The sequence below is a fragment of the Hipposideros armiger genome, unplaced genomic scaffold (assembly GCF_001890085.2).
Source record: "Hipposideros armiger isolate ML-2016 unplaced genomic scaffold, ASM189008v1 scaffold_250, whole genome shotgun sequence".
In the NCBI taxonomy this organism is placed as follows: domain Eukaryota; kingdom Metazoa; phylum Chordata; class Mammalia; order Chiroptera; family Hipposideridae; genus Hipposideros; species Hipposideros armiger.
Window position 1 is genome coordinate 926,323 of NW_017731600.1, and position 24,615 is coordinate 950,937.

Genomic DNA, 24,615 nt, shown 5'->3' on the forward strand with positions numbered 1-24,615 from the left:
AGAGTTCTAGTTAAAATGGGAGGAGGGATGATGGATGAAGACTGCACTGCTAATGAGAAGGGTGAGTCTAATGCCAGGTCATAGGGACAAAACAATCATGATGGGTTAATGAGAAGCCTTTAACTAGTAACTGATAAGAGATTATTCTGTCCTCCAACCTGCCCCACTGTCAGGCCCATAAACCATTAGCATCCAAATGTAATCTATGAATTTCTTTTTCATGAGTTTAGATGATGTTACTTGCATGCACTGTCCATCATCCAAGGCAGCTGTAAGTAGGAAATCCACTTAGAAAAATGTTATCACTTTACATGTGAATTTATCTGAACTTATATTTCAGTTAGTTCTCCAAAGGACATACTACAATATTATTGTATTACTGAACTAGCACAAATCAGTTGTAAACTATTCTCTATTTTTTTTAAATCAAACCTTATTCGGGTGACAATGGTTATTAAAGTTACATGAAAATGACTGAAGTGTCCTTTGCTAGATGATTGGATAAAGAAGATGTGGTACAGATACACAATGGAATACTACTCTGCCATAAGAAAAGATGAAATAGTGCCATTTGTGACAACATGGATGGATCTTGAGGTTATTATGCTAAGCAAAATAAGTCAGAAAGAAAAGGTCCAGAACCATATGATTTCATTGATATGTGGAATATAAAACTGAAAACAACAAAGGAACAAGACAAACAAATAAAGAAACAAAAACTCATAGAGATAGACAATAGTTTAGCAGTTATCAGAGGGTAAGGGGTAGGGGGGTTGTAGTCGAGGGTAAAAGGGATCAAATATACAGTGATGGAAGGAGAACTGACTCTGGGTGGTGAACATACAGTGTGATATATAGATGATGTATTACAGAGTATTTTTTATTGCTAAGGAGAAAGCTTCCCTAGCAGCTCACTCAAAATGGGCAAGCACATTAATTATTAGTTCTTCCACCTAACTTGTCCCTTAGTAATCTTCAAAGTGTAAAATAAGTCTGCTACCTATAACTTATAAATAAAAAGTCTTACAGGATCGGAATTTAAGTACTTTTGAAGATAATATCTACCAATCTAGCAATTTCTTGAGATCATCATGGTGATGGCACAGGATAAACCTGGACGTTTTGGTAGCTTCACATTATTTTGATGACAGTGTAGCATTGACAAGTTTTACTAAAGAAATTTAGTTAGCCATATCATTATGTTGGATATTTAATAATCTGGTGAACTACTGGGTTGTTGGAAAAGTGATGTCGTATTTTTTGTTTTTCGTTGCAAAACTGCATCATGACTTTTCCGACAACCCAATATTTCGAAGTGTAAATTTATAGAGGAATATGGAGGACCAGGGATTCAGCTTTAGAAATTAGTTAAATGAACAAACTATCTGACAATATTGATGTATTTACTATGTTGCAAATCTAAAAGTATTTAACCCAAGTGCAACCTTGGTTCTACTGCCACAATCCTCCCATCTCAATGCCTAAAACAAAAGCCACTTTCTTTGGGAAACTTTCCTGCGCCTCTGGAAATGTATGTCATTGGTCCTTCCATGGTCTTCCATAGCACTTCATCTGTGCCTCCCTGATGGCAATGACCACTTTCTATCTTCTACTATAATCATTTGTGTGCACGCCTTAGCTCTACTTAAACAGTCTAGGGTTAAGGTCAGAACCCAGGTCTGAACCTTCACTATATCTCCGTCCTCACCCCCAACACCTAGGAACCATGCCTCCTATGTAGACAGTGCTCAATAAAAATTTGTGGAAAGCATATATGGATGGAACTCTGGGAGAATGGTGTTGAGGATGCTGTGCTAGAACTATTTCAAAAGGTGTTGAGACAATTATTACCATCATGACAGTGCTCTGGATTTGGAATCAAAGGACCAGAGCTAAGGTTCACCTTTGCTACTTGTTGATTACACGGGTTAGAGCAAGTTAACTAAAAATCGGCTGGCTTTCTTGTCCATACCGAGGCAACTATGTGACTTGATTTCCTATACTGGCGGGCCCATTTCTATACAAGCAATGACCAGAAGGATCAATTACAATGCATTCAAATGACATGGTAAAATTTCCTCTGGTAAGGAAGTGTGGAGCTTGTGGAAATAAAAAAAAAACCACATAGATTCTACCCGTAAAATCCTCTAAAGACTCAATATAATGCTAATACTACATTTCTGGGCTCTAATATTAAATATGATCACCATAATTTAATTCGAAGTAATTCTTCCTTTATTAAATACTAATGCCTTTTGAGCATATTTTTAAAGATCAAATCTCCTTATTTCAGATATTTTTACTCAAAACATATATATTTGGTTTTCCATCTCTCCAGAATAGAAAGCAAACTCCTTAAGGACACGTGTTTTTCCCCTTCTACATACTATACCACCAGCATCTATAACAGTGCCTGACACATAGTAGGTACTCATTAGATATTTATAAATGAATGAATGAATGAATGAACTTGGATCTCAAAGTCCTATTTGCTTTAGATACCCCTTAAATATAGAACTGAGCTTTTAATCGATTGTAGAAATTCTACTGTATTGGCTTAAAAATCTTGAAGTCTGTAAAAAACAGAAACATTGGCCTTTCCTAATAATGACATGAATATAAATGATATTGTTCATGAAATGAAGCACTGTCATGGCCAGATTCATTTTATTTTAGATAATCATAATGAACTTTTGCTAATTTGTATATAGTAATATTTCTCATTTGTAATTTAATTCATAATATTCCAATTCAATGATTTTTTTAAAATGTTCCTTCAATCTATTTTAGAGTATTTGACATTAATTTTGTACCTCTCAGGTCACTATTTAATTTTAAGCAATCCTATTGTGCAAAATAGTTGTATCTCTTAAGGACAATAAAATCTATGATTTTGGTTAAGTGCATAAAACTATAAAATACTCAAGAGGTTATCCTTTTTTAACTTTATTTTAAAAGAGATATACATTCACAAGAATTTGCAGAAATAATAGAGAGGTCCCTTGTACATGATAGCACATTGGAAAATGCACATACATATCTTATAATTTGCTTTGCCATCATTTATACCAAAGAAGAAGTTTTGTAAAGAATTTCCCCAAGAGGTGCACTTACCTGAAAAATTAAAAATACAGAACATCTAAACTCAACTAATCTTGAAAAGGATTAAAGTGTAAACTAAACCCCACAATTTCTAAATTGCTCCCTTCTTGGGGCTCATAGTTGTATATTAAACTCATTACAAGAACAACATCTCACAAGCAATGGAGACTCTTAGTAAGTTTCAGGGAGAAGAACGTACTTTAGGAAACGTGACCTGAAATATTGATTCAAATAGTATATGTTTTCACCCACTTATAGTACTAAACAGCTATTTCAATTTCTAAGAAAATTTCAATTTTGCTGCACTCCTCTTTCTCATGCAATCCTATATATTTCAGTTTTGTTCTACACTAGATTTGTTTCACCTAAATAATTTCAGCATTCCTAGTTTGAGAAATTATAGATAATTAATTATTCTCTGTCCCTCCAGATTGACTTAAATTATTACAGAAAATAGGATTCAAAGTTTCTAATGTGCACTAGGGGAAAAATCATATTGGCAGCAATTATTGGTAATTAAATGCTTTTAAAATTGGGAAGATAAATACACTGCTATCCTGCCAGTCAAATTCCTCAGAGTCACAAAGAGAGAGACATGCAGAGATTGTGTAAAGGAATGGAAGTTTATTGTAAAAACACAGAGGAAATTCTTTGACAGAAGAATGATCCCAAATACATATGCTAAGGCCATAAGCATTGCAGGCTCCTGGAAAAGCAGCTCTAGTTTCATGACCCACCCTTTATTTAGCATTTAGTTTGCATTTACAAAGAGAGTAATATGTATGGGGACTGCATTTAAATGGTCCCTGTTAGCACTACGCCTGAGAGCAGGGTTCTAGAGGCAGTATAGGCCACCTTTTCAGAAATGGCCATGTTCTCGTGTGCCCAGTACATATAATGGTTTCCTTCCAATTTCAGGTTGGTAAATGTCAGTATGCCTCTATTGTCAGCTAGAGTTTCCATAAGGAAGCAAACTGGCATCTAAGCAAAAACTATGCAGACAGAAGAATTAGGGGTGAAGATGGGACAGGCTGAGACCAAGTTCCTAAGAGTGCACTTATGCAAATAAAAGGTGTTGGGAGACCATTCTCTAAGACTCTCAGATTTCTGTCAATCTTGTGAGCAAAGGCACTTTGTCTCAAACTGTCTTTTTAGAGTTTGTATAGCAAATAACCTTGGGAGATAGAGATAGTGTCTCCCTCCAGAGCAATGGGCAGGAATGCTTACTGTCCAGTATAAAGGATGTGGTTTCCATTAACACAGGGTTTCTCTCCTGTAATGCAACTCACTGCATAAACAGGTATAATCTGGCTTTCTTCATGCTGCACTGAGGGAACTGGGGTTTGGAGAATGCTAACTGCTGTGAGTAGTAAGTCTCTGACCCAAGTGTCTGAGCCTTCTGTCAGTCAACATAAACCTGTGGTAGGCTATCTTGTTCGCTTACAAATAAGGTCAAATCTCAGCCTGGTCACAATTTGTACGATTCTTAGGAGAAGGTTGTGAAGATCAGTAAACATTTTCAAAGAACATTCATTCAATCCTCAATATATAAGCCAAGCACCATGCTAGACCCTGCAGTCTAGAATAGTGGAATGGCTAAAACGATTTTTACCATAGAGAATAAGCTTCAAATTCTGAATGTCATTTACTTGTTGTCTCAAGTCCCTTACTTATAAAATGGATATATTTTTAAAAACCTACCTGGCACTGTAGATCATGTATACAGAGATCTAATACATTATCTGTCATATACTCATCAATCAATAAATAACTATTATCATTATAACTATTAGCAGTAACAGGAATATACAGTAAAGATATATAAAACCTAATAAGTATATGTCAGCTTGGAGAGAAATTTTCATTTTCGGGCAACTATGGTAACATAATACCACAACTATGGGAACAGGATTACAAACACAATTGCCTTTCCTCCTTCTCTTCCTTATACAGGTATCCATTGCTTTTGGAAAGTGTACGTTACGCCACTTTGCTTTTACAAAAGCCCTACATGAGTACCCATTTTGCTAACTGAATGAAATCCAAAGAGGATTCTTGCTTTTATGAAGAAAAGCGAAAAGCAAAAACAACATTCAGTGTTTGTCTGGCAGAGCTGTTACTCTGGAAGCGCACACACACTGAGCAACAAGTGTGACCCCGCCAAGGTTCTTCCCTCAGCATCTCAGCATCAAGCTGCCATAGCTTTGAACTGTGTCTGTGAGCCTATCTGATATATTTGGTACATCTATTTGCAAGATGTGTCCTAAGGTATCAGAAAAGTCTAAGAGATCCCATAAGGCTGTTACCCTTAGATTAGAACTGGACATAATTAAGAATATTTGATAAAATTTGGTAGGTAATTTGGGGGGTGGGTCTGGGAACACTCAAAAGTTTCTCCATATAAATAACAAGAATGGCTTCTTTGCTTTACACTTTCAGCTTACGAAAGGTTTCATAAGAACGCTCTATTTTCAGATAGCAGGGAAATATGCATTCTCTCTTTCCTTTCATTAGGCTGCTTCTGCATAAAGGTTGTTTTGTTTTTGTCCAGCGTTTTCCAACCCAACTCCTTTATATTTTTACTATGGTAGAATTGTCACAGACTGGATGAAAGGATTACACTCACGGTGTCAAACACTATTCTGGCATCCTAATATTGCATTCAGCAAAACCAAGCACACTGGCCACTCTATCCAAGTTGGTCACAAAGAAGCCTTCTGAGGCCAATTACATCATTCTTCATTCCAGTATTTTTGTTACGTGCCTTAAACTCTGCTGCACGTACCTAGCTATTTAAACAATGGATATGATGATCATTTATTTTTATAGCATTATATTGTGTATGTGCCATCAAGTTTTGTGAATGAAAACAAAAATTGACACATGTCAACTTGAAAATAAATTCTAAAAGTTTATTGCAGACTGTTACGAAAATGCCTATTAATGGTGAGCTTTTAAAGAGATGCTGGTGACAAACTTGCTAAAACTAACAGTAGGGTGGGTGGTGATTTCGACTAAAACAAAAACTATTTCTTTTATTTAAGGATTCTCATTCTCCCTCTTTTTCTGATCATTGCCTGGTATACCTCCGTATTGCCCTTGTCAAAATTCGACCCATTCTTAAATACTTAAATAGAACATTTTCATGCCACTATCACCGTGATAATCTGAAACAACTGGTGAATGTCACCTCTCCTTTCTTCATACACTTGTCACACATTTTACCTTCTTTGGCAATTAATCATATTCTTCCTTGTAATTAGTTGTACATTTGTCATATCTCCCTCAGTTACATGGTAAATTGCATTGAGATCAAGGTTGGTAGTTTAATTATCTTTTATGACTTAAAGTTGCAAGGAATCAGCAATATTCAAAGAATGTCTCTTAAGTACATTATATTATAAACAATAAATCAATGGGGATCCAGAACTGATACTAATGCTTACAACTAATCTTGTATTGAGAATTTACTTTGAGCCAGGCATTGTGCTCAATGCTTTACCTGCATTTTCATTGGATATTCACAACAACCCTCTGAGAATACCAATACTATCATTCCCATTTTAAAGAAAGGGAGGCTTTACATATGTGTGTAACTTCCCCTAAAATCATACAGCAAGTTAGGGGTAAAGTCAGGTTAAGAGCCCATGCCATTAAGTTTCTCTGAGATAACCCCCAAAAATAAGAATACAGACATCATTAGAAATGTATCACCATGCTTCTTTAAGAAGAAAACTCTAAAGCATGCTTCCAGTCCATTAAATATTCTATAATTGTATGAATGATAAATGCAATCTTTTATTTAGTGAGTCACTTGACAAGAAGCTTTTCTTATTGCACTGACAACAAAAAATATAATTTTTAAAATCACAAATGACCCATGATCATTTAAAAAGTCTCTTTAAAAGTGGTAAAGATGGAAGGTTTTTCACAATGTACAATTAACCCAAAGGACCCTTTATTACACCTTTATGGAATAATAAAAACCATGATGGCTTTAGGAACAATATAATACATCTTCTATAGACTAAAAATTTTCTTCTAAGACAAGTCCAGCATTGTAATAGGAAGTGATCTATGTAAATTCATTTTGACATGAGAACATTACTTTATTTGCATTCTCACAAAGTGCTCATCAAGAAACGTGAAAAAAAAGAAAAATAATAAGATCACAGTCCCTATGAAGACTACATAGCTTACTCATAAATGGCTGAATGTCATCCTTAAGTGGCGCCTTGAAGAAAACAAACATTGGCCTAATAAAAATGTAAGTATCATTTTTTCACAGCTTAAATCAAGGGATGATGTTCATCAACCGTCATGATATGGGTTCTGATGAGCATTGGTTCATTTAATTCATTCATCAAATAGGTACCTACTAATCTCTGAGGTGATATATACGTTGCTGGTAACACAGACTAGTAAAATGCCATTCCTTCTGCTTAGGCACTTGTGCTCTAGAAATGGGAACTACAAGTGCAAATAAGTCAGGATGTTGGTGCATATTTTATAACAGAAATACATACAGGCTGGATTGGGTACCTAAAGAACATGGTCAGTTATAACTAGACGGATCACATAAAGTTTCATTGAGCTAAAGTCTTGAAAACAATCTGAGTCTTCAAATCAGGAAAAATGATTTATTTTAAAGGGAGTGGTGGCGAGGAGAAGGAAGGAGGGTATCTCAGACAGTAGGAAACACTTAAGCAGAGAGACAGGAGCAAGAAAACAGCCTGGCATATCCTGGGGATGACAGATTAGACCACAGGGTGTGGGAAGGGATAAAAGTGTGATGAGGGTGATGGCTGGCAAGATCATCAAGAACTATATCACGGTGGGCTTTATCGCCCAAATGATCATGCTTGCACTTTATTCCACAGACATTTTGGAGGCCATGAGGATGCTCAGGCAAAGGAAGAAGAGACTCAGATTTCAATTTGAGAGAAAATATTTGGTAACCCAGAGTGGGGAGGCTGGATTGGAGGTATAAAAATGTGAAGAGTGGGGAAATACTCGAAGTTGATACTGGCCCAGAAGGGATATGATCAGGGTAGACTGAGGCAGCCACAGTAGGCATTTAGAAGAGGGGCAGAGCAGTATATCTCCACAGTGGACATTTTAGAAATATTTTCTTTCTTTTTTGTAGTCATGTCCACGGGAGGGCACTTCTGATGTTTAATGGGTGGAACACGTATTAATCTTCTATTGCTGCTGTAACAAAGAATCATAAACTTAGTGGCTTAAAACAGCATAAATTTAGTATCTTCCAGTTCTGGAGATCAAGTCTTAAATAGGTCGGTAGGGCTGCATTTCCTTCTACAAGCTCTGGGGGAGAATCCATGTGTTTGCCTGTTTCACCTTCTGGAGGCTGCCCACATTCCTTTTCTCATGGCCCTGCGTCCTTCTACCTCTCCTTCCTTCATATCTGCTCTGACACGGACCCTCTTACCTCCCTCTTGTAAGGACCCTTGTGACTACCAGGCCTATTCTGATAAACCAGGATAATGTCCACATCACAAGACCCTTAATTTAATCATATTTGCAAATGTCAAAGCATTGTCCCACAACTTGCATGGTGACTTTGGATGATCCGCTGGACATTTACAAAGGGGAAAATTGGTTATAATTACATAAATCAGAACCAAACGCCACTTAATATCAGCATGCAAAATATTTTTTTTAAAGTTTAATATATATTGATTTTTCTTGCAATCCAACTTTGTGCAATTCAAAGGAAGATTTTGCTTTGTTTTCTTTGCAGCATTACGAAGGCTTTTCTACCAGTTTAGAAATCACATAATGGAAAGCCCAGGGATGGGCTTAGAGCAGGGGCATAAAGCTGATGCCAGATTCAGTTTTTCTGTCTCTGGGCCTTGGCTGAGCTCTGCTTTCCTTCGTGATTGACTTCATTCTTACATTCTACAAACAGAGGCAGCTCTAGCTTCCTGGTTCCTCAGTTTCAAATTCAGTTGGACTTCCTGTCACTCAAACAAAGGTAGGGAAGTAAACTTCACTGATTCTCATTGGCTGGTTTAATGCACCTGCTGATCTCCAAAGTAATCAGTGAGGCTTAGGAAATGACTGTAAACAAGTAGCTTGGGCCAAAGTCAGGTGGTCCATGCCCAATGCCAGGATCTAGCCACACCTAATACAAATAAATTAGAAGTGGGGGACCTGGGTGGATTCCAGGAAGAAACTCTGGGTACTATTATAGGAGGGTGATGGATGCTGGCACAATAATGGCTCATGGCTATTACACCAGTTAAAAATCTCAAAATCTGACATTTAATGTGTTTGAGATTTTAGATTTCAAAAATGACCTAGCTAATTTACTTACAAATGGTGAAAAGCCTAGATAAATTGTAAAAATAAATGCAAACTGTATTCAATTGGTCTTGCTTTAGATTATGAGAATTTTAAAAGGAGCTTTTTGTCAAAATTTGAAAGAAGGATAAAGTTGACATTTTGGTGATAGAAATATAATTGACATTCTTTATTTAATTCAAAGAAATTTTATTATCAAATGATCAAAGAAAGAAAAAAAATCCAGAAAAATATACAAAGTAACTTTGCAGATATGTGCTATGTTTTAGAAGATATATCATAAATGAGGAGACCATACTATTGTTCAGAATCAGTTGTAAATTCAACTTTACCAACAGTTTTTATTAAATTTATTGGCAAAACGTTCTCATAGTCAAAAGATTCATTCAGAGCTCTAGGGAGAAACAACAGTGCTATTGTACAGATACAGGTAGTGAGAACATAGTATTAAATTGCTGAAATAATAATGAGTAATTGTTATGAACACACAGCGTGTTAAAAGCCTCACACTTGTTATATCATTTACTCTTCATCAGAACCCTAGGATGGGACTATTTCAGTGTTCACTACAGATAAGGAAATTGAGACTAAGATGTTAATTAACCTCCTCAGTTCACATGTTAGCAAGTGAATGGAAGTGACTGTCTCCAGATCCTATGTATATAATCACCATGTAACCCTTTCTATGGAATTTTAAACAGCTGACACAGTGGAATGATAATACAGAGAGTAATGTTATATATCTAAAGAAGAAAAAACAATGAAAACATGGATGCATTTTCCATGAGTTAAACCTCCCCATTTTTGCTTCACAGAAACCATGTGACATATAGGCATACCTCATTTTATTGTGTGTCACTTTACTGCATTTCACAGACATTGTGTTTATTACAAAATGAAAGCAAGACCTTCCACCAGGAAAAAGATTAGGATTCGCTTTATTGCAACGCACAGTATTGAGGTGGTCTGGAAACAAGCCCACAATATCTATCAGGTATGCCTGTATACACAGATTGACTTGAGTATATTTGTGTCCATGTACACACACACATACACACAGACACACGCACACACACACACACACACGAATCTAAGACTCCACTGTAACATGAAATTCTAAGCAATATAGCAAAATACAAGAAAGGAAATATGTATGTATTGGGTGATGTTCAATTGATAAGAGCACAAGAATTGGAAACAAGAAAAAACAGCCTAATTGAGGTCCCACTGCTCCCTTCAAAAGTAAAAATAAATTAATCTCTTCTTGAAAGAGAGGAAGAAATCAAACTTAAATCTTACCTATCTCAAGGGGATGCAAAAGGATTAAAAATATTTTAGAATGAACCTTAAATAAATCTGCAGAGTTTCAGAGGTACTTCGTGTAAGAAACATTACCCGTTGTTGCTCAATTCATTTCCTATTTTAAAGACAATGGCTCTTACTGCACTGACAACCATCATTATAGTTCAAGTTCCCCCTTGTAACATGGGTTATTAAATGACGCTTTTAACAGAGGGCTTCAAATGCTAAAATTAGTAAAATCTCCAAAGAGAAGGAGAGGAAGAGGCGGAGAGGGGAAGAGGAGGGGAAAGAATTGTTTTCTTGTTGTTAACTTTATCAAAAAGCCTAAAAGAGACTTTTTTCATTACCTTCAAAGATGAAAGCCGGTTCTGGGCCAGTAATGCTCATGAATGAATTACATAGTCCACTGTTTCTCCAACTATAGCCCCCAAAACAGGAGCCGGCAGCCTCACCTGGGAACCTGTTACAAATGCAAATTTCTGGACCCCACCCCAACCTTCCAATTCAGAAACTCTTTTTTTGGCAAGCCCGCTACAAGCTAAAATTGGAGAGACATTCTTCTAGTCAGCAATGAGGTAAAAACAGAATTCTTCTTTTCCACAGTCTAATAAGGACTCTCCTGAAAGCTAATAAGAGAAATCCATTCATGTTTTGAGGCTTTTAAAAAGGGGAGGGGAAGTCACACCAGGTCCTATTCAAAGTTGGCATGAATTCAATAATAATATTGATTACCAAAGCTTTACTTAGAGACCCTTCTGACTCTGTCTCAGGCTCTCCCGCCTCCCTCTAAGCACCCTTGTGATTATATGAGACCCTCCTCCCTCCATAACCCAGGATAATCCTTACACCTCAAGTCCTTAATCTAATCACATCTGCTACCCTCCACCCCCCAATTGGCCATGTAAAGTAACAGTCTAGGTTCTGGGAACTTGAACATCTCTCAGGCGTCAGTATTGTGACTACCCTGCTAACTAGCCTAGATCATGCAAAATAGAAAAACAGACTGGTTATGGAGAAGGTGGTGTTTTTTTTTAAAGAAACATTAATTCAGTTAAACAATGCAATCCTTTTATTTTAAATGTCCCATTGTGTGCAAACATGTTCCTATGTGTAAACAGTGGCTACGATATTATTTTCAAAAGTATATTTCAAATGAAATTCACCACTTCTCCCCTGGAAAAACAACAGGAGTATTCTGTGAAATTTCTGCAGTAAATAAAATAGGTATATTCAACTAAAGCATAATTCAGCTCAGTTGACTCTACAGTCATCTCTCTTTTCAGGCCAGGGAGATGCATACTACTTGACAGAGCCCTCGTTCCTCTGGTGCAGCCTTCATTTTAATTGTAAAGAGTTAAAAGATGCTGAAAAGACTGATGTGTCAGGAACGACCAAGATCATCACATCCAAAGAATAAAATGTTGAGTCATTATGGAGTCCAGAAATGGAATGCTCTCTGGTTCTCATCATCATCTCAATCACTGCCCAGCCTTCTTCTCTTTGGCAATGACGGAAATCTGAAGGCATGCATTGGTCAAAAGTATTGATGACTTTGACAGAGAGGGAAAAACACGATACAGCATAAAGTAAGCACATTTTCAAACAAACGTCCATATACCATACAGACAGGCTATTCACCACAAACGGAACTGTAGTGTCTTTGTTTGCCAGCTCAGACACAATCATCACATTTAAGCATGGATCCTTTACTTAGTTAAATTGCCAGAGAAGAAAACATATCAAATGAACTCAAAGTTCCTCTTTCAATAATTCCCATAAAAGTTCAAGATTTTTCATTTAAAATAATTAAAGGTAAGAATTCATAATAAATACATGGATAACAACTGAGGGATCCCTTTGAAGCTGTTTTCGTGTTGTTGTTGGTGGTGGTGGTGTTTTTAAATTTCAAATTTGCTTGTGACAAACTAAGATAGTGGTTCTCAAAGTGTGGCCCGTGGAGCAGCAGCCTCAGCACTCCGTAGGGGCTGATCAGCAAAGCAAATTCTCAGACTCTACCCCAGACCTACAGAATCAGAAGTTGCAGGCCTGGGACCCAGCAAGTTGTGTATATCTAACTCCCCAGGTGTGTGATGCAGGCTTCAGTTTTAAAGCTACTGAGCTAAAGGAAAGAGACCCATTATATGAAGTGATATACTATTTCAAGAAAAAAATACCTTAAATGTTTCCGTTTCTACATGGAATATATACTGGAATCTTAGTTTAAAAAGCTGCTCACAAGTAGTTTCCAAGTTCTAACAACTATCATTTTTCTATTTCTTCCACTGCATGGGAAACTCCGGGGGGCAATATGTGGTATTTTCAAAGATTGAATTGCATTTTGCTTTTAGTTGTAGCTACTAAGCCCAAGAAATAATAAAGCAATTAAGCTCAGCCCACTCATAACTCATTTGGTCGGCTTTCCAAAGTACTTGGACATGTATTTTATATGACACACTGTATTTTGCAATAAGGCAGTGGAAAAAAAAATCTTCATTCAAAACATAAATTAATAGTGGCTTGTCATTGTGACAAAAGTATCACCATCGTGTTTTACAATTAATTACCCTAGAATATGTTAAACATAAGATGACAACCCGTATTAATTTTGAACATGAGATCTTTACTTGATACATAAGCTGAGATTTAGGAATTTTTTTTAATACTTCCTTACACTTAGTATAGAACTTTATCTCTTTCCCAACTACACTTTCGTTGGGTTCACAACTTTCCCTAGAAAGAGGATGCTCGTGTTTTTCTCCAAAACCAAGAGCAGGAAGGATGTAGCAAACTGGATGGTAAAGCGAAAGAGTTATCTCAGACAGGTCCAGAAAAACTGCCAGATATAGCTTTGGTTCCTTTTTCACCAATGTTGGCTACCACCTTGTTTCCAGGAATAGTGCATGCACTGACCTCTCTGAAAGTGCTTTCTCCTTTGAAAAACGTCTAGGCTCATCCAAAAAGCTTTTTGAGCCTCTCATGGGAGAGTCAGCTCGACATCAAAAGCATAGGCAACACATGAACAGATAAATTGGACTACATTAAAATTAAAAATTGTGTGCATAGTACATGTGTTACGGACTGAAATGTATCCCCTCCAAATTCATATGTTGAAGCCCTAACCCTCAATGTGATTCTATTTGGAGATAGAGCTCTGGTGGTAATTAGTTTAAATGAAGTCATAAGGCTGGAGTCCTAATTCGATAGGAGTGGTGGCTTTATAAGAAGAGTAAGATACCCCTCTATCTCTCTCTCCCTCCCCCTTCCCCTCCTCCTCCCTGTCCTTCTCCCTCTCCCTCTCTCTCCCCCGTACATGCATGCATGAAGGAAAGATCACATGAGGACACAGAGAAAAGATGGCCACCCAGAAGGTAGAAAGAAAGCCCTCATTACAAACTGAATTAACTGTACCTTGATCTTAGACTTTCCAGCCTTCAAAACAAGTAAGAAATAAAATTCTGTTGTTGAAGAAAAATAAAGAACTTTGTCTACTGAATTTAATTTTAAATGATGGTAAAATATTAAATGAAACCATCAACTGTTCGTCACTTCCCCATGCAAAGACGGTTGTTATGTCTGGCTATAACTCAGAAGGCTTCATTTGATATGTACTATAAATTAGCCATGTCTTTATAAACAAGACACTTTAATCTAAAAATCACATGCATTTTAAGATAAAATTTTAATATATTTCATTTTTCTTCATGGTGTGTTTTCCCCCTTGGCTCCGAGTCGCATCACAAGTTACTGGTTACCGTCAGACATGCCAAAACCATTTAGTAAACACGGGATATGTTATTCCAGTCCCAAATTTGCAGTATATTTCTCCACGACCAATTTATTCTCATAGCTTGAAAATGATAACTGAAGTTGCCTCAGCTTCCAAGCTGCTTGAGCAAATTTACAAGAATAGAGTGGCAGCATAATCACCATTAGCAATGATAAGGAAAGTGCAATCACATCAATCAAATACAACAGGTCAATCAAGGAAAGCCTTCACTTAAAGTAGTTACTAGACCAGCGGTTCTCAACCTTCCTAATGCCGCGACCCCTTAATACAGCTCCTCATGTTGTGGTGACCCCCAACCATAAAATTATTTTCGTTGCTACTCTATAACTGTAATTTTGCTACTGTTATGAATCGCAATGTAAATATCTTTTTGTTTTCCGATGGTCTTAGGTGACCCCTGTGAAAGGTTGGTTCGACCCCCCAAAGGGGTCACGACCCACAGGTTGAGAACCGCTGTACTAGACCATAAATGTATGAAGTTTCTGTTCCTTTCATAAAGCAGAACACTAGAAAACCATGGGTTGAGTAGCCATTCATTGTTATTAACAATATAAAAAGTTCTTAGGCACTAATTCTGTTGAGTTCATTAAGTGGGTGATACTAGAAACTAACAAAAAGAATTCCCCATATGTGTAGATTCCTAAAACAAAGAGCTTTCTTGAGAATATTCTATGTGAACATTTATTTTTTTTTTAAATTAGATCTTTTTCAACACAACAAATAATACTAATTTTAACAGGACATCTGAGTAAAACCCTCTGCCAACTACAATGCTTTAACGCAGTTTATTGTAATCATGGTCCTTGGCCTTCTTAAATCACAATCTCTGAATAAGAGGCTCAGAATTATGCATTTGAAAGAATTACTCAGGGGGTGATTAAGTACACTGGAATTTGAGACCACTACTCTACTGGGATAAAAGCAACCTTAAGGCTCAGTTAGGTTTACCAGCAAGCCGAAGACCTCCTTACTCTGCAAGCAATATGAAATTGATGGGAAAACACTAATTTCCCTCCTCAGCTTGTAGCCAAATACATGTTACCATGTCAAATCCACCAGTTCTTTCAATGCCTCCACACTTGGTTTTTTCCATTGTTTAATGAGTTCCTGAAGAAAGGTATCCAATAACTTTCCAATTACACCAATGATTGATAACATGATTCCTCAGCTTGTGGCCTGTTGCTGTCCAATCTCACAAGACTTATTACTCTTCTCTGATCAGGGGTCTCACCTCACAAGTTTCGCTTTACTGCTGTCAACAGTACTGTATAGCATTAAAGTGCCAGATATGAACTGGATATATTTTCTGTATACATTAGAACGATCCAGAGGAGAATAAGAATTTGCACAGCTAATAAAGTTCCCAGATTATTATTATCGTTTACACCATACACAAAAATTAACACTTTAAGAATCACTGCTTTAAGCAATGACATGAAAACGATGGATATAGTCTGGTATCACACATTTCCCCTTACAAACAAATTCTGTAACTAGGCTTTAGCTATACCTATAGAGTATTAAAGAAACTTTTAATTCATTTTTTATTGTGGTAAAATTGGCATATAACATTATATTAGTTTCAGATATACAACTTAATAATTCGATATTTGCATACACTGCAAAGTAATCACCACATTAAGCCTAGTTACCCCTATCTCCATACAATTGACCCTCTCCACCCATTTCTTCTACCCCAACCACCTTTCCCTTCTGGCAAGTAATCAAAACAGTCTGGTACGGGCATAAAAACAGACACATAGATGAAGAGAACCGAATAGAGAGCCCAGAAATAAACCTATGCCTGTATGGTGAATTAATTTATGACAAAGGAGGCAAGAATATACAATGAGAAAGAACAATTTCTTCAAGAAATAGTGGTGGATATGATCTCACTTATATGTGGAATCTAAAGAACTGAATAAATGAGCAAAATAAACAAAAATAGTCTCAGAGACACAGAGGGAAAACTGAGGGTTGCTAGATGGGAGGGGGGTGGGGATGAGGGAGAAGGGGAAGGGATTAGACAGCAGAAATTGGTAACTACAATATTGCCACAGGGACATGAAAGACAGTTCAGGGAATATAATTAATAATGTTGTAAATATGTTGTAGGGTGTCAGATGGCCACATGTCTTGTTAGGGAGACCATTTCATGGATGGTGTAGAGGCTTGACCACTGCACTGTACACCTGAAGCTGACATTGAATAATATTGTGTGTCAACTATAATTATATATATATATACACACACACACACACACACACACACACATATAGTCATGAGATGTGGAGTATAGTGTGGGAAGTGGAGTCAATGGAATTGTAATAGATATGTATGATATGGGGGGGATGTGGGGGAGGGGTGTTTTCACTTTGTGAGGGGTAAAAAGTATAACTATTTCAGTGATTTGTACACCTGAAACTAATAAAAAAAAGTATAACTAAAAAAAAATTTAAAAATAAATGGTGGTGGGAAAACTGAACAACCACATGCAAAGGAATGTCACTGGACCACTATCTTACACCATGCACAGAGATTAACTTAAAATGCATTAATGACTTCAATGTAAGACTTGGAATCATAAAACTCCTAACAGAAAATAGGCAGTAAGCTCCTTGACATCGGCCTTGGCGATGATGTCTTGGACATGACTCTGAAGGCAAGGGCAACAAAAGCAAAATAAATAAATGGGACTACATCAAACAAAAAGCTTCTGCACAGTGAAGGAAATGATCAATAACAAAACTTCACATTTGAAACATTTCAGTCATACAGCTGACATAACCTTTTGGAAAAAATAATGTAGTAATTTTCTTAATGCTAAAAGGAACTACACGTATGCTATAAAGTTGAATTAAGTCAACCCAGTTGAATGGTTTGAGTAATTAAGCACATCTTGGGGTTACGGTTAGTAAAATGAACCATGTTTTCAATTTTGTAAGGAGCTTAAAGAACAACCTGAAAAACACTACTTGAACACAAATTCACATTCTATCAGTTAAGAAGACCCTATTTTACCCACAACAAACATTCCCAAGCATGTGGTGATATTCTAAAAGCAAAATAAAAGTTATTTTCCTCTCTCCCTCTATTTTCCAATTGAAATCACATTTAGAAACATAAACATGATATTTAGTTTGCTCTCTGATAATTATTTTTCTATGTCTACAGTCTTAATTTTGCATGCCTAAAAATTACTGATTGGACACTGTATTTCCTAAGTTTTAACTAACATTATATCTCCTTATGCACCTCATAATTTTGACAGTGCTCACTTATGTTATATATGATTTATCTTCACCAAGTTTCCACAGATTTAATTTGCCTTATGAAATAATTTTTTTAACTTTCAGTCATGCTCACATAAATGCAACTAAACTGATTTTAACTTAGACTTTTGAATTATCTAGCTCAGGGGTCGCAAACTTTTGAGACAGAAGAGCCGCCAGGGGTCAGCAAACTGCAGCTTGTGAGCCACATGCGGCTCTTTGAGTACGTAGTACATGTGGCTCTGAAGTAAAATAGAAAATGAAAATAAAACAATCATAATTTCATTTGTAATATTACTTTAAATTTTCCTTATTTGTAAAAATATATTTATGGCTCTCAAATAATTTTTAAATTGTTGTGAGGCACAGGATTGGCTCTTCTAGGGGTCGGCAAACTTTTGAGATGGAATGTACCCTAAGAGCTGCATGTGGCTTGTGAGTTGCACTTTGCCAACCCCTGTTCTAGATATTGTGATTCATGACATATTTTTTACTTTAAATAATAATCATAAGACCAGCACTAATACTTGCTGGAAATGCAGGAAGTCTATCACCCACTTTACATGTGAAAAAATTGGATAAACAAGATGTGGTATATATACACAATGGAGTACTATTCTGTCATAAGAAAAAATGAAATAGTGCCATTTGTGACAACACGGATGATCTTGAGATTATTATGCTAAGCGAAATAAATCAGACAGAAAAAATTGAGAACCATATCATTTCACTGATATGTGGGATATAAAACTGAAAACAAAAGAACAAGATAAACAAATGAAGAAACAAAAACTCATAGACACAGACAACAGTTTAGTGGTTACCAAAGGATAAGGGGGGAGGGGGTGGTAGATGAGGGTAAATGGGGTCAAATATATGGTGATGGAAGGAGAACTGACTCTGGGTGGTGAACACACAATGTGATATACAGATGATGTGTTACAGAATTGTACACCTGAAACCTATATAACTTTACTAACAATTGTCACCCCAACAAACTTTAATTAAAAAAAAAATTAAGTCCCAGAGTAATTCAGGCCATTCACAGACATCTGCATTTTAATTCCAGGGTCAATCTTCTTTCAATTTTACCCCATGGATGCAACATTTAGCAACAGGAAGTAAACCACTATCCATACAAAATTCACATCATGGTCATACTTTATTAAATATAGTTTCTAACCATAAACTTAGCACAATGGTTGGAGGCATAGGACACACTTTGATAACAGGATTTACCTGAAATGATCTGAGTTCAAATAAAATGGACCAAAAAAATAATAAAATGCACATCTCTAATTCAAAAAGTAATTATATGGACTTCAAATAAATTTTATCAGGAGGTTGAAATATTATGCATTTCTTCTCAGAACTTACAGTGATTTTTCAATTTGATTATTTAATTGCTATAAATTTTGCACACCAATCACATCTACATGTATGTTACATATTCACTATTTATATTTCTCATTTTTCTAGTAAAGGAAGCTTCCAACCTATTCATCAACCAACCCTGGGAAGGTTTATATGACCCAAAATCATATACTTATATTAAACTTCTATTGGGTTGTCGGAAATGTCATGACACATTTTTGCAAAGAAAAACAGAAAAAATACGTCATGACTTTTCCTACAACCCAATAAACTGAAAAAAACAAAAAAACAAAACTACATTTGCAATTCAGTTCAAATACCAGCCTTCAATTTCACTAATCTTCATCAAATTCCCTTAGAATCCTGGAAACCATATCTATTCACTGTCTTTCTGATGAATGCTAAGATGCATAGGTAATATCTAGTATTTTTCTTGTCAGATAAGGAAGGTGCTGTGGGGCGCTACATGGTAAGACTCCGAGAAATATTGGCTGTTTGCATGCAGGCATGTATTTCTAGGGGAACTGATTTCTGCATGAATTGAACTTTGGAAATATTTTAGAAAGAGGAATTCTGGAATAAGTTGACTTGACAAAGAAAAAAAAAGATCATTGTTGATAACATAAAAGTACAAATATCCACAATGTATAATGTTTTATTTCTATCTAAGAATTATCATTATCAAAAATTTGTTGAATTATATGTAACCTGTGCAGAATTTTGTTCTATTACTAATACTAGGGTATAAATTTAGCATATTCCTTATATAATTTCCATTTCAGAATAAGATAGTTGATTCAGGTTCAAACATGGTTTGGATTATGACTTATGGTATACAAGGACTCCCAAGACTAATTTATATTGTTTATTTTATAGTTTAATATTATTATAGGGACAAAGTGTGAATGTGACATTAGATTTTTGCCTTGAACCACATGTAGATAGTAAATATAATTAATTTATCACATTTTATTCCACTTTATTGCTTCATTTAAATATTCAAAATTCTTCTAGTGAGACTTTGGGAACTTTGATGATGTTTTCAAGGTAATGATCCACATTATTTGCTCCGTTTCCAGGTAACAGAGAGATTTTATAATTATTTTCATTAAACTTGAGGGAGGCAACAATGAATGCTCTTTCGGAAACCGTGGTAAGAATAATTAAATTAGATCCTACTAGGTAGATTGAAATCATTTTTTAACTAACTGACCTTTTATTCTTTCAATATAGTCATTCGAGATTTTTTTTTCTGATAATTTTTCTCTCTTCCTATTCACATGAGCTTTTTTGGCTTTCATTGTATTTAAGGAAGTCCTCAAACTCTAATTTACAGATGTCAGGCAAATAAATAAAGATTTATCTTTATAGATAACTTGTTGTTTAAAACACAATGACACCACAAAATGAGAGTAAAATAACATAGTGAGGCAATGCCTATAGAACCCATTCAAAAATATGAAAGGAAGAAAGAAAAAACTCTCAGGAATAAAAAAGTAGCCTGAAGCAACCCTTTGCTACATATTTCAATTAAAAATATGAGAGGCATGTGATATTTAGATAAATTTGTACCATTACATCTAATAATCCATTTGAATATTTGCCAATAATATCTTGGTCTATTTCATTTTACTCTACTCTTCATGATGTTGCTGAGGTGGGAATGTTGACGTTTAATTTTAAATGTCTTCTATTCACCCTATATTAAGTATTTATAGCTGCTGGCATACACAGCATAGACTAGGAAAGATACCAAAGCAAAAATAAGAGTAACATGATTTCACCACACGATGAATTTTACTTTCTTTAATATATTAATAAGACAGGCTGTCAGAAAAGTCATGACAAATTTTTGCAACGAAAAACATCGAAAAAATATGTCATGACTTTTCCGTCAACCCAGTATTACTGTTTCAACCATTGCCCTTTACTTGTGAGGTAAAATTAATGCTTTTAACCAACCTATACAGAGTATTTTTTAATTACAGTGTGGAAATTTAGCTCAGAAATGTAATTTAAAACACATGCTCATCTCTGCTTATTAGAAGGTAAATATTATTAAGTAAAAAACAAATCAAGCAGTTCTATAACAGTAGTTTCCAGACTCTTTTATCATGTAACACTATTAGGTTAAAAAAAAAAAAAGGAGGGCCGGCCAAGTGGAGCGATGGTTAAGAGCTGGCTTGGGACGTCAGAGGGCCCTGGTTCGGATCCTACATAGGAGGGCCAGTGACTGCCCTCTACAGCTAAGATGCTGAACAACAGCTCAACCTGGAGCTGGGCAGCAGTGAGTCACTGGCGAAGGCAGAGGCTGCAGTCCCTGTGGCAGTGGGTTGCCATGGGCTACCGTATGCAGCCAGCAGCCAGCGTGAGCGGCAGAAGCTGGCGACTGATCTGCCTCGCCCGGGAAGAGTGCAATGATGGTGCCAACTTGAGCCAGTGAAGCAATGTCCTACACAACTAGACTGAAGAACAAAAGGACAGCAACTTGTCTGTTCCCCTTCCCACAATTCCCCAGCACTGTTCCCATCCCCCCAATTCCCCAATAAAAATCTTTAAAAAAAGAAAGGAAGGAAGAAATGATGATGGAAGGAAAGAAAGAAAAAGAAAGAAAACAGCAAGTACATATTCTCTCTCTCCATTTACCTCTGTAAATTATAAACCTAAAATGCTCTATCAACAACATATTATGTAAAATATAAAATAGGCACCAAATTTTTTAAATGATAAAATAAAATGAAGAGGTATTCCAACACTTTTTTAAACTAAATTCTTTTTTTGGGGGAGCCCCTTGAAATTTGAAACACCACTTTGAAAATCAATTTCCCACCATGTATTTCTAAACCTCAAGTTCATCAGGTATATTTGGAAATTGAGCTTTGATAAGCACCAGCTGAACAAATATTCCAGAGAACCTGCCATGTTCAAAATATGCCAGGTTCTCATAATACAATGGTGAACAAAGGAAATATGACCTAGTTAGCATATAACTAAAATATGAATTAAATAAAAATTATTTACAATAAATTACACAACTTAATATATCTATGACTTGCAACAAAGCAGAACTGCACAGTGTGAGAAGGTATATGACAGGAAGTTCTTACCTAGTCTTTGAAGTGAGGAAAAGCTTTCTAAGGAAGTGACACTGAATTTGAAAATTCATGCATGAGAAGGAGATAACTGCCCGAAGCAGTGCTGATAAATTGTCAAAGAATATTTTGCAGATAAAGAGCATGCGCAAAGGCACTGAGATGACAAAGCCAAGGCATGGGCTTTCATGGAAGGTACAAAATGAGAAAGTACGAGGGAGAGGGAGATGGATGGGATGACGATGGGAGCAAGACAACAAAGCAGGCAGGGATCTGCTGGATATAGTAAGAATTTGGGAGCAATGGGAAATTATGGAATGATTTTAGGCCACAGAGTGACTGGATCAGATTTGCATTTTGAAAGCATAGGCTTGAATGCTATGACACAGTGGACTCAACAGTACAAGAGTGGATGCAGTTGCAAATGTTTAGGTAATGAAGGTTAAAGGTAGGTTGTTGCTGGTGGAAATAAAGAGAAATACAGACTCAAAGGAGACTTAGGGGGTCCTGGGTTCCTCAAGTCACTAAGATTGCTTTATGATGGTTAAGTAGGTAGAATTGAAGTCAATGACATATTACATAATAGCCTTCTTTGAGCATAGAATGGAATAGTTTCTGGAAAAGGCTACTTCATTCAATCTGCTACTGCCAAGAATGGAGATATCAAAAGAACCATGGGCAACTGGCCTTGCACCATCTACCATTATCCTGTAAAATGCCAGACTGTGAGCAATAACAGAAGTGATATTCTACACACCAATGACTGCCCTCTAGCACAAAAACACATAACACAAATCATAAACCAATTTTTAGAATGTGTATTTAGAACAATAAGCTTTCATGCTGAACTGAACAGCAAAATCCCTATGCAGATTCAAAGTCATTTTATATACAGACAATGTGTCATGATAAAATTCTGAACTGAAGTATTGCATGACTAAGTATTATTCTTACTGACAAAGCTCAGAAAAATGAATCTATAATAGAAATTCAGTAAGTCTTTTGGAACATCAGTAAACTGGGAGAGTATCAAAAAATCCCAGTCCAAATTGAAGACATATGGTGTCATATAGGAAGTGTTTGTTCAAAATAGCTTTTGCTTTTATCATATCTAGGTTTCCAACAGATCCAATGAATATTAACTATGAATCAGGCTTGAAAAATAAACATGGCTTCTCTGCTGGCCACAAACCATAGAATCCTTTAATGATGTAATACAGCATAAGAGAAAAAAAGAAAATCACTGTGCTGAGGATTTGGGGGGTTTTCATTTTTACTCGATTTTTGTCCATCATCAGCTATGTGTCCTTTGTGAAGTGATGTAACCTATATAAGGTTTTATTTTACCATCCCTACCACAAAAGGATTCAACGAAGTGGTCTCCAAGGCTCTGAACATATCTATGATTTTTGAAGATATGAACATTTAAAGGAATAGTGAAAATTAATATGAAACAATATTCTAGAATCTTCGAAAGTTTGGAGACAATACAGCAGTGTAATTAACATGATACAGAAGCCAATCTGAATGTAAGGTGCTTTTCAGCAAAAGCTATGGGTCAGCTATTAGTTAAAAAATTTATATCCTGGTGACTCACAGTTGCAATCACAAGTCAGAGGCTGTGCATGCACAGTGCAAAAAGAACTGATGACGACTTTGTCCCACCACGTTTGTTGCTCACTGACAAAGATTCCCGAATTATACTAGTGAGGATAGTAACAAAGTGCCCACCAAAGAGGTTAGTGTTTTTCTTAACACACATACACAACAATAATTGAGTATATTGAAACTTTTTTTTTTAAAGAGAGGCTTAGAATTACCATATGACCAAGCAATCCCTCTCCTGGGTATCTACCCCCAAAATTGGAAAACATTTATCTGTAAAAATGTATGTGCTCCAATGTTCATTGCAGCTTTATTTATGGTGGCCAAAACATAGAAACAGCCAAAGTGTCCTTCGATAGCTGATTGGATAAAGAAGATGTGGTATATACACAATGGAATACTATTCTGCCATAAGAAAAGATAAAGTAGTGCCATTTGCGACAACATAGATGGATCTTGAGATTATTATGCTAAGTGAAATAAGTCAGACAGAAATAGTCGAGAACCATATGATTTCACTGGTACATGGGCTATAAAACCGAAAGCAACAAAGGAACAAGACAAACAAACAAAAAAACAAAACCTCATAGACACAGAGAATAGTTTAGTGGCTACCAGAGGGTAAGTGGGGAGGGGGGTGGTAGATGAGGGTAAAAGGGGTCAAATATATGCTGATGGAGGGAGAACTGATCCGGGGTGGTGAAAACACAATGTGATATATAGATGATGTATTACAGAATTGTACACTTGAAATCTA

The 24,615-nt window shown here is 36.1% G+C and overlaps 1 protein-coding gene across 1 annotated transcript in view; it reads right to left on the reverse strand.

Moving 5' to 3' along the window:
- Nucleotides 1-24,615, reverse strand: part of IL1RAPL1 (interleukin 1 receptor accessory protein like 1) — a 1,086,405-nt gene that overhangs the window by 696,657 nt on the left and 365,133 nt on the right. The window lies entirely within an intron of this gene.